The sequence below is a fragment of the Tiliqua scincoides genome, chromosome 3 (assembly GCF_035046505.1).
Source record: "Tiliqua scincoides isolate rTilSci1 chromosome 3, rTilSci1.hap2, whole genome shotgun sequence".
NCBI lineage: Eukaryota > Metazoa > Chordata > Lepidosauria > Squamata > Scincidae > Tiliqua > Tiliqua scincoides.
The window spans coordinates 93219319-93231702 of NC_089823.1; the positions used below are offsets into that span (position 1 = coordinate 93219319).

Below are 12384 nucleotides of genomic sequence, written 5' to 3' on the forward strand. Positions count from 1 at the left end.
GTGATAGGGTGCCTGAAACTGCTCACGAAATCTGTAACTGACAGCTAGAAGAGAGGAAAGAGAAGGACTGGCATGTAAGATACTAAGCTGAGTTGATGTACCAAAACAGGAGCCTCGGGTAATTAAGTCTGATTCATGGTGCTGACATGCAGTCGCTGGTTGACCTTGAGCAAATCACTTAGGCCATGTTTGTACTTGATGTTTTCTGTGACCCTCCATTCAAAAGTCATCAGATACAGAGCAGAAACCTTGGAGTTTTCCATACAGCCCAGGTGATCCTCTTTGTTTTTGGTGAAGCTCTACAGGAGTCAGACTGAAGTTTGTACCTTTCCTCTTTGGGTTTTAGTAGTGGACTTGATTCCATTACTCATTGTGCTGAAAGCAATTGTGGCCAGCAACCAAGGAAATGGAGGCTTCCATGCTGAAGCCTTTTGGTTATTACTGAACCCAGATTGCAGGAAGCAGTGCAGATGAACTTGCCCATAGGCAGTTTTAAAAATGATGTCAAACTGTACTTTTTTAAGGTCAATGAACATGTACTACCGTATTAATGGGAAATCAAGAATGTACCTGGATTCTTTTTTTTATATAATGAAGAAAACTGAGCGGGGGTGGGGAAGTGACCATCAGGACAGACCCATCAACAGTTACATAAATTAAACATCATTAAATGGTCTCCATTTTTAAAAGTATCTTAATGGGACTAGATTGTACCTTTTAATGCAAAACAAGCAATCGAGACGCACAGATTTCTCCACTGAAATGTGACATTCATTGCATCAATATTTACCTACCTAGGCTTTCAACACTATATTTCAAATCTGTGCTGACATAATAAACTGGTGAACCAGTCAAAAGATGAACCAATTCCTTTGGAAACCACACATTATAAACTGACTTAATACAACATATTAAATGAAAACATTTCTTTAAATATTTATATTTTATTAAATTACATTCCCTTCATATTTGCTAAGGGCAATGATTTTTGAAAAGCTCTGTTTGCTCCCTCTCAGTTCTAAAGGTTTTTATAAATGTGCCAGGATGTGATCCTGAACAGAAACAACTCAAATGACAAGGCAGGTCAGGGCAGGGCAGAGGGGGCCTGGCCTCTTAACTTTAGCACCTGCCCTCTTAGCTACTGTTTTTAGAAGCCTACAGAGGGTTCCCCTGATCTGGCTAAAATTAAGAAGAAGGGAATGTGGAATGTGGATTTCACAAAGTCAAGTCAAGTGCTGAATAGTGTCAAAAGATATAGCTTTTCCAATGCAAGTATTATTTAGTTTGATGACTAATAGCCCAATGCTATCCATTTCCCTGCCATAGCATGCAGCTGCACCAAAACAGGCTGTGCTGCATACTAAGGGGGGAGGTGGAATCAGGATGCTCTGGGGAGGCAAGGGAAACTATATTCCCTTACTTCCCCATAAGTGAACCCATAAGCCTTCTGGTCACTAGTGAGTCTTCTCAGACTTACGCCAGCCCTTTGGCTGGAGCAAGTCTGAGGAGGGTGTGCGTCGGGAGGTAAGGAAGGCAGTAGCATTGTGGTGCATGTTGCACATGCCAGGACACTCCCCCTCCTGCTCCGTTCACACCCTGTTCCTTCCACCGCCACCCCGCCACATTCTGCCCTCCCCGCCCATTTACCTGACCTCTCCCATGGAGCCAGGTGCAGGAGCTGGCCGCCTCCACTGCCACCATTTCATACAGCAAATCTGAAATTGCTATTCTTTGCGATGCCATAGGGCAGTGATTTTCAACCTTTTTCATCTCACGGCACACTGACGAGGCACTAAAATGGTCAAGGCACACCACCAGGTTGTTGACAATTGACAAGGCACACCACGCTGCCAGTGGGGCTCACATCTCCCATTAGCCCTATTAATAAATGACCTTCCCCCAAATTCCTGTGGCACACCTGTGGACCACTCGTGGCAGGCCACGGCACAGTGGTTGAAAATGGCTGCCTCAGAGCCTTTGCAACATCATAACTAGTGTTACGGTATGGCAACCAAACCTATAGGATTAGGTTGAGACTGCAATTCTATACACACTTCCCTAGGAGTATGCCTCATTGAACACAATGAGTCTTGCTCTGAGGAAACATGCATAGAATTGTGCTGTTAGAATTCTTTTCTAGTTATTAATTGAATAGAGATTGCATGAATCTAACACATAAACATAAAATGTATGCAAAACTCCATCCTTTTCTTTCTGAGAGTATTTCTACAATATCCTTGGTAAGATACAATATTTCTACAATATTATTATTGTAGACTATTTCTACAAAATCCTTGGTTTTTTGCAAAATCCATTGCATTTTGATTTTGACTTGTTGGAGTAGTTCAGTTACAAGCTGAAGCAAATGATTGACTAAACACTGAGCTTATCACAGCAATCAAATTAATGTTTTTGTGAATAAGGTTCCTTGTGACCAGTTCTGGGAGATGAGGAATTTATGGGATAGTGTTTGAATTCATGAATAAACAGCGATCATTTAAAACTATATATACACATGAATACATTTCCAAATCTTTTTTTTGAAAGAGATTATTTCAAATATCTTAATTCAATGCTTCCCAAAACTTTTAGCACTGGGACCCATTTTTGAATACAAAAATCTATCTATTTAAAACAATCTAAACAAAAAAAGAGGTCTAGAGGGAAATAATATTTTAACTGTTATTAATAACAATTAATAAATAAATTATTAATTAAAAATAAATGGGGTCCTGTGCTCCTGGCACCGCTAGGGACCTTACATATAGTATGTTTGTGTAAGCATTTGCTAGACTCTCCCTAGAAATGAAGTTCAAGGGCTGTTCACCCAAACCCTTACAGTCATTCTAGTGTAGTGGTTCCCAACCTTTAGGAGCCCGCAGACCACAGTGGCAAACATTGGAATTGTAGTGGACCACATGGAACCCCTCCATCCCCATCACCCACAAAAAAATACAGTTTATTTTGGTAGCCCACAGGGGAGTGCTTGGTGAGACACTAGAAATGCCAGCTGTGGGGGGGTCTATTCTCCGCCCTCTCTGGTGGTGGCTGGGGAAGCATCTCATCAAGTAAGTGCTCCTCCACAGACTACCAGAAAGGGTGGAGTATGAACCCTCCCACAGATGGCATTTCAGCAAGCGCTGGACCACCAGAGAGGGTGGAGAATGGACTACCTACAGCCACAGCCGACACTTCGGTTCGTGGGGGAGCGCTCACTTGATGAGATACTGGAAGTGATCAGAGATGATCATCTTTTTTTCCTGAGACCTCGCGGACCACTTCTCAGGGTCTCAGGGTCCACCTGTAGTCCCCGGACCACAGGTTAGGAACCACTGTTCTAGGGTACCCAGAAGGTGGAACTGTAGAGCAAGATGTGCAGTCAGGGACTTCAAGGCCAGACAAAAGGCTGAAACTTGGTTCACATGTGATACACAGCACACCAATTACTAGAGAAAATCAGAAAATGTGACATTTTAATGTGGGGGTAAGAAGATCACCTCATACTACAGGTTAGTATTCCAGTCAGAGATTTTCTTCTTCAAACAGCACAAGAGTGCTAGAAAAGTTTTTTTTTTTTTAATGTTTCAAAAACTTTTCACAACCCACCAAAAATCAGCTCGTGACCCACTGGTGGGACCCAACCCAGAGTTTTTGGGAAATGCTGTCTTACAGCCCAATGCTGAGCTCCCATGGCACGTGGCTTTGGCGGCACTGAAAACACCTGCCGCCGTATCCTACGTGCCACAGGCTACTGCGGGCGGCACCTCGGGTAAAGGGGACTTCTTCCCCTTCTCCAGGGTAAGGGAAGTAGCCCTGCAATGTGTAAAAGCGTTCATGTAGGGTGCTGAGCCCCACATGAACGGACAGGTTCGACCCGCCTCCCTCCCTCCTCCCGGTATGCCTCCCACCCGCCCTTTCCCCGCCTCCCTGTCATGCCTCTTCCCCGCCATCTCTCTGTGCTCCGCCTGCCTCCCCCCTCCCTGGAATGCCTCCTCCCCTCTACCCCCACCCCCGCTTACTGTGCCACAGCTCAGTGGTCCATGTGACCACTGAGTGGTGGAGACCGGGTGCCTGCCCTGCGCCAGCCCAGTGCCAGCCAGTGCTGGGCTAGCACGGGTGCTCGCCCAGTGGTAAGGCTCGCAAACGTGCCTTACGGCACATTTGCAACAGTGCATGCCCGCAGTAAGCCAGTGCGTCAAACCCAGGATTGGGCTCTTAACCTTATCCAATCCATTCCAAAGAGAATTATATGCCACCTGATACTATATAAGTCTCATAGAGTTGCTATGGAAAATTTGACCACCAATTGCAATTCCAGCACTCCCAAAAACCCAACGTATTTGTCATTACAGAGCTCTCCAAAAACTGCAGCGAAAATACCCTCTTTTTTCTGGTACCTGGGAAGCTGGCTCATAGGAGTTGGATGCTCTCAGCCTTGTCATAGGTCCTTCTTTGCAAGTTATACTATTCATTGGCAACCTTCAGTCTCGAAAGACTATGGTATCGCGCTCTGAAAGGTGGTTCTGGCACAGCGTCTAGTGTGGCTGAAAAGGCCAATCCGGGAGTGACAATCCCTTCCACACCGGGAGCAAGTGCAGTCTGTCCCTGGTCTGTCTCCCTGGCTATGGGCCTTCCTTCTTTGCCTCTTAGACTGTTGGCCAAGTGTCTCTTCAAACTGGGGAAGGCCATGCTGCACAGCCGCTCAGAGGCCAGGGTTTCCCACCTGTTGAGGTCCACTCCTAAGGCCTTCAGATCCCTCTTGCAGATGTCCTTGTATCGCAGCTGTGGTCTACCTGTAGGGCACTTTCCTTGCACGAGTTCTCCATAGAGGAGATCCTTTGGGATCCACCAATATATATATTGCCACTATATAAGGCAAGATTCCCCACACAAAGCTGCCTGCCCACCCAGTTCTCTATGGTACTGCCCATAATGTAGAACTCCTGCCTAAAAGGATCTCACCTCCTACTCTGAGGGGATTTTGGTGCCATCTGGAAACCTTATTATAGAAGACCCTTTGCGATGCTGATCAATTTCTTATCTACCCTGATTTGTTTTATTTGCTATGTCTTTTTTCTTTTAACAATTATATTATGCACTATCAGTCTGATGAATTATGGTCATTTTTATGATGTTTTAGAAATAAAATAGAGAAGTGGAATAGAAGCACCCAAACTTATAAATATTAGGTGATACAGTCTTTTGTTAGACCACCTGTAGTGATTTGAAATTGTTGTACACACTTTCTAATTGTAAATAATTTATTTTTGCCACAGCAATGTGTGATTTTATGCACTGGCTTGTTTGTTTTATTATTCCATTCAATAGTCAGAAACCAGTTTGACTGGGCCAATCTAGGACACACAGCAAGACAATAGAAGCTGGTCCAACAAAAGCTCTTCCTTCACTGGAGCCAAAATGACAACAGCTGCTTATATTATTAAATATTTTACATGCATTGTCCTTCTCCTGCCACTAGAGGTCATATGCCTAGCATTCCACTACTGAACAATAATCATCAGTCATGAAGTGGCAGGGATGGGAACACATGTACTGTACAAGAAGCAGCCAGACATAGCTCATCTTGGTGTTCTCATACATATGTGTGCATTGTATATAGATACATTACTGTGACATACATTTCTAAAGATGGTGGAGAGGAGCGGAAAAGGCAAGAAACAAAACCCACTAGCAAATAACTACTACAGCTGTGAAAGAAGAAGAGCAGGTGGCACACACTGTGTTGTACTATAAGGACTAATTGCTTTTTTATGGCATGAGCACCCATAGGTAGCTGTTTCCCAGAGATGTAAGAAAGACTGAATAACGGCACAATCCCATCTGGGCTGGCCATCATCGCAGCTCCTCTTCCACAGGTGCAGACTGATGTAAAGCAGTCAGCACCAGTCGTAAAAGATGCTCTGGCAGTGCGCTGAGATGCCTGAAGTTGTGGAACGGGTTGTACCACTTCAGTGTTTTGGAGGGGGGAGTTGTATTCCCATGAAAAGTTGGGGGCTGCATGTGAGGATGACCATGGGAGAAGCGGATTGGACTAGAACTTTTTCTCTTGCTGTCCTAGAGTTCTTTCTTTCTTTCTTTCTTTCTTTCTTTCTTTCTTTCTTTCTTTCTTTCTTTCTTTCTTTCTTTCTTTCTTTCGTAAAAGGAAGGGGCTGTTCACATGTAGGAACATTCAAAATGGCATCCTTGCCTTCACCTGCACTATTCTAGCATTTCTTTCTGTGTAGACCAGGCTGTGACCTAAGTTTGTTAGTGGCTATGTTTTGTCACATTTGTCTATTCCCATGTTTGTTTTTAATTTAGAAATAGCAGAACCATGAGGCCCGATCCTCATCAGTATCATGGCATGAAGGAGAAGGCCTTAATCCTTTGGCCTATCTCAGTCACAACCTATATTGCCCCTCCCCTGCCCATGCCTGGTCTTTGTCCCTAAGGTCAGCTTGCATTGGCACCAATGGGAGTTTTCCTTCCAGGCAAATAGCTGCTGGGCCCAAAATTGATTCTGGCCCATGGCAGGGGCAAGTGGAAAGGCCTCCTCCTTACACATTGAGGTCCATTTGAATCCTTTCCCTGCAACTGCTGTATCTAAATGTAAGTGTGGCAACAGACACTCGTGATAAATGGATTGTCTGGTTTAAATCTTAGATTACTGAGTTTCTGGTAATATGAACTCTCCAAGTAGAAGGAGTTGGAATTCATCCCTTCATCTCAACAGTGCTTATAATTAAGCTCTTGTTTATAAAGCAATGTATGAATCCTTCATTTAAGAAGCATTTGTGGCTGGGGAGAACTGAGGGATTATTCCATGGTCATGTTTTAAATTTAGCTATAGATTTTATGTATTCTGGGTATGTTTGATGATTTTTGGCTCGGAACCTAATGGGACTGAGGCGGGGTTTAGGGGGGACGGTGCAATTAAAACTGTCTAGATCTGCAACAAGGGAGTCAGCCTTTAGAATTAATCCAACACTCTTCATTAATTATTTACCAAAGTAGCTACTTCTTCAACCCTAAAGTTCATTATATATGAAAAATCGCAGGGGAGATGATAAACCAACACTAATAAGCCATAAATCAAAATCCTTTCCCCTGTACTCCCTTATTCTTTCCTGGATAAGGATAAGATTAAGAATACACGGAAGTTGCAGTACAAGTAATAAAAGAGTAATTAAACATTAAAGGCCATGAGGAGAGAACAAACCTCTTTTATCAGAGGGGAAATCCCATGGATCTTGACATGGGGAACACAGTTCTTATGGACGCTAAAATTCAATTTATATTTCAAGATTGGCACAGTTTATGAGTTGGGGACTAAGGACGCAAGTTTCAGCCAGGAGTGAATTATTGTTACACATCTGAAAGAGGGATTTATTACAGCTTTCTTGACAGATCATTAACTATGGTAGTGTGAACAGAAGTGGAATAATAAATTGTCCCTCACCTAATCATCCTTACAGCAAAGCAAAAGTAACACAAATTAGCTATTTATTTCTTGCGTGCTGGATATGTGGCAAAGATTAAATGCCATCTGTCATTCCTCATGCATGAACTCCAAGTAGGAATGGAGATATTGCAAAACAGTTATCCTATCCTGGACTTGGTGGTTATCTGGACTCCGAAATTCTTGTTATTTTGTTTTGTTATTGAAATGAGGAATCTTTGAACTCTTCGTGTCTAGCAACAGTGAACAAACATGTTGCTCAAAGTAATTAGTCTGCTGTTTAATAATGATATGATTAGAACCTTCAAATGATCTTGGATTCAGTCTCTTGCAGTTCAATTAGAGTGTACGTGATAGACGGGATGCAGAGGATATTTACAATGAGGGGAGATGGCCAATTGACGTGAAAATTCCTGATCACTGGATAAGATCGGATAAAACAGCAGAATTTTAAACATATTTACAAGGCTACTGCTGCAGTAAACAGGATGTTTTTATTTTGCTTTATTCAGTAGCATGAGAGCTTATTGTGACATTACTGGTCACCCAGTTTCAAAATAAGAATATCAAATTAATCTGTGTTCTGCTCATCCAATTAGCAAACCTTTGATGAAAGGTGAATTACTCATTCCATCTGCTATGTATGTGTATTACATAGTTCCATTGTGTGCCCAGGTGTTTGTAAATGAAAATCTTTAAAACAAAAGTTATTTTAAGTTATCACCCTTTAAAAAATCATCAAAAACCAGGGTTGGGTTATTGAGACTGTTATTATTAGGGTTATTATTAGAGCCACCATGGTGGTAAGTGGAAAACCAGTTCTGTTGCATGGGCTCCTTTGGGCCAAACTGCATACAACACTAAGGTTCAATCCTAAACATGCTTCCTAGAGAACAGCCCATTGAACTAAGAGAGCTTACTTTGAGAAGGCGGCAGTGACACCAATATCCTATCCCCTTCCTGGATTTGATTCACCTTGCTGGGCCCACTTGGATTTGTGCTAGCTATACAGATCTGAGTAGACTCCAATGGACCTGTTGCTTCCCTTACCCCAGGAGAACCTTTTGTAGCCTGAAACACTCCCACAGAATGCAGTGCACACTCCTTTGACTTGGCTGCATCCCTGCACAGAGAACAACATCATCTTGGGCTGCCCTGCTTGCAGCTACACACTGATGCACATAGTGTTGTGTAATCTGGCCCTTTTTAGCTGCCAGATTTTATTCTGTCATTTTATTCAGTGTTTTGTTTTTATTGATGTGTATTTGGAACAATTTTTGTTAGCCAGGTTGATATACTGTTTGATAGCTGTTTTGATAAGGCAAGATATGAATTTCCTATAGTCAATAAACTGCCTATTCACAGCCTATGTCATAATTGTTAAAGAAGCAGTTAAATAAGGCTGGGATATGATCTGTTCATGGGAAAATTAGGCCCTAGAAAGCTTAGTGCGCGATCTGATTCTGCAAAGCCAGGCATGGAATCACTGAATCCCCAAACTTGATCAAAACTGTGTATAAACTTGCACATTTACCCCACTGATACATCTGCCAGTTTATTTCTTTGCAGAATGCATTGTAAGCTTTTCCTGGTGGATATATGGATATTTAGTTGAAATTTAATGAACTGAGATTGCTGTATTAGAGCCCAATCCGTAAAACACATTTGCAAGGGTTAGCACTGGCCGAGCACCGGAGCTTGCCCGGCGTGAGTCCCACGTTGGTGGAGCTGGTAGGAGGCTGGTGCTGGTGGGAGGCTGGTGGTCTACCACCCAACGGTCACCCAGATCGCTCCTTTCACCAAGAGTAATAAGGTGGACACTATTTGAAGCTGTGAACCCCTCTAAAGTGTTTTGGCTAAGGCAGTGTTTCTCAGACTGTGGGTCTCAGACTGAATGGGGACCCACTAGGTGGGCCGCAAGCCTATTTCAGGTGGGTCCCCATTCATTTCAATATTTTATTTTTAATATATTAGACTTGATGCTACCATGGGATGGTAATGGTAGCATCAGTGTTGCTGGGGAAATGTTACAGACCCATACTTTTAATAAGCTACTATGTATATTCTTTTAACAATGATAGTCAATGGACTTACTCCTGGGTAAATATGGGTAGGATTGCAGCCTAGGATTGTTAAATTTTCCAGCTTGATGATGTTACTTCTGGTCATGACATCACTTCCTGTGGGTCCCAAAAGATTCTCATTCTAAAAAGTGGTTCCCAGTGCTAAATGTGTGAGAGCCACTGGGCTAAGGCTATTTTGCCCATCCATTACGTGAATGGGCAAAATAATTCAACCATAGCCCTAAACTGTTACCCTGCACATGCCCAATCTTGTCTGATCTTGGAAGCTAAGCAGGGTCAGGCCTGGTTAGTACTTGGATGGGAGACCATCTGGGAATACCGGGTGCTGTAGGCTTATACCATAGTCTTTCGCAGTGCTTTTTTTGTAAAAAAAAATAGGTGCAGGAACTCACAACTTTTTATTTACTTATTTATTTTTAAACCATTTTTTATACATGCACGCGCGCGCACGCACACGCGCGCGCACACACACACACACATGTCCATCCCTCCAGCAGGGGGCTCACTCCAGGAGCTTAACTGTGGGTTAAGTCCTAACTGGAACTTAAAAAAAAAAAAGTTAAAAAAAGAGCCTGCCTGGGACTGAACTTTGAGGAGTTTTGCAGCCTCAACTGGCCCCCCTTTTGGCAACTAGCAACCAACCTTTATATTTTGCAGCCATGGAGCACCTTCCCACCTTAAAAAAAAAAAAAAAATTATTCCTCAGTGGGATTTGAAGCCCAAGCCTCTGGCTCCACAGACCTATAATTTAACCACTGAGCCACCAGAGGTCTTAAGCTCCAAGTGTTTGGAACTAATACTTGAGGCACTGATAGCCACCAGCTGGGCTGAAGACCTTATATATTAGTTCTGAACACTTTGGCAACAGGCTTTCCTATAGCCTACTGGAGAGAGTGCTGGGCTGTGGAGCACAAGGTTGGAGGTTCAAATCCCTCCCTAGCCAGCAGTGCAGAGCAGGGTGGTGCAGGCAGGGGGGAAAAAGGTGGGGGTAAGAAGGAGGAGGGAAAAAAAGGGGGCGGGTGGTGCAGGCAGGGAGGAAAAAAGGTGGGGGCAGAGAGGAGGGGGGAAAAAAAGGTGCCGGAATGCCGTTCCGGTGCGTTCCATTACAAAAAAAGCCCTGGTCTTTCGAGACTGAAGGTTGCCAACCATGCGCCTGTACAAAAACAAAACAAAAATTAATATCCGAAGTGTTTGCTGACTCTTCAGGCTGTAGGCTCTAGCCCCAGGTCGTAAACATGCCTCTTCTCTTCTTCCTTCCAGTGGAATTTATAGACTTTTCTGAACACTTAAGTCAGCAAGCTCTACGCGAGTTCTGTTTTTTTCAAATGAAATGCAACCATTAATTCTGAAAACAACTTCCTCTCTGAATATGTTTTCTCCATAATATATCTGGAGTTCCTTTACTGTCCTAACCATCTGACACCTTTACTTCACACAGCTCCACTCACAGATATAGCAGAACAAAAAGCAGCTCCTTCTGCCATGACTACAGCAGTGTGTCATGGCAAGCAAGGTAAAGCACTTTCCAGTACTACCACCATTCAATAGTGCAACATATGGGCTTAGGATTCCATCAATGCACCACTCAGTTTGTTAGGCCTAAGGGATGTTGCATAGGTGAAAAAGACTTGGCTCCTGTCCTGTCCACTCCCATAAGAACAGTCCCACTGGATCAGGCCATAGGCCCATCTAGTCCAGCTTCCTGTATCTCACAGCGGCCAACCAAATGCCCCAGGGAGCACACCAGATAACAAGAGACCTCATTCTGGTGCCCTCCTTTGCATCTGACATTCTGACATAGCCCATTTCTAAAATCAGGAGGTTCCACATACACATCATGGCTTGTAACCCGTAATGGATTTTTCCTCCAGAAACATGTCCAATTCCCTTTTAAAGGCATCCAGGCCAGATGCCGTCACCACATCCTGCGGCAAGGAGTTCCACAGACCGACCACCTGCTGAGTAAAGAAATATTTTCTTTTGTCTGTCCTGACTCTCCCAACACTCAATTTTAGTGGATGTCCCCTGGTTCTGGTGTTATGTGAGTGTGTAAAGAGCATCTCTCTATCCACTTTATCCTTCCCATGTATAATTTTGTATGTCTCAATCATGTCCCCCCTCAGGCACCTCTTTTCTAGGCTGAAGAGGCCCAAACACCATAGCCTTTCCTCATAAGGAAGGTGCTCCAGCTCAGTAATCATCTCAGTCACACTCTTTTGCACCTTTTCTATTTCCACTATGTCCTTTTTGAGATGTGGCGACCAGAACTGGACACAGTACTCCAGGTGTGGCCTTACCATCAATTTGTACAACGGCATTATAATATTGGCCGTTTTGTTCTCAATACCTTTTCTAATGATCCCAAGCATAGAATTGGCCTTCTTTACTGCTGACGCACATTGGGTCGATACTTTCATCAAGCTGTCCACCACCACCCCAAGATCTCTCTCCTGATCTGTCACAGACAGCTCAGAACCCATTAGCCTATATGTGACGTTTGGATTTTTTGCCCCAATGTGCATGACTTTACACTTACTTATATTGAAATGCATCTGCCATTTTTATGCCCATTCTGCCAGTTTGGAGAGATCCTTCTGGAGCTCCTCACAATCACTTCTGGTCTTCACCACTCGGAAAAGTTTGGTGTCGTCTGCAAACTTAGCCACCTCACTGCTCAACCCTGTCTCCAGGGCATTTATGAAGAGGTTGAAAAGCACCGGTCACAGGACAGATCCTTGGGGCATACCGCTTTTCACCTCTCTCTACTGTGAAAATTGCCCATTGACACCCACCCTCTGACACCCACTCTCTGGTCTTCAACCAGGTCTCAATCCAGGAGAG

The 12384-nt window shown here is 43.7% G+C and overlaps 1 long non-coding RNA gene and 1 pseudogene across 2 annotated transcripts in view; both read left to right on the top strand.

Annotated features, from left to right (window-relative positions):
* Positions 1–12384, top strand: part of LOC136645908 (uncharacterized) — a 105089-nt gene that overhangs the window by 24011 nt on the left and 68694 nt on the right. The window lies entirely within an intron of this gene.
* LOC136646707 (5S ribosomal RNA) lies at positions 9754–9877 on the top strand (annotated as a pseudogene).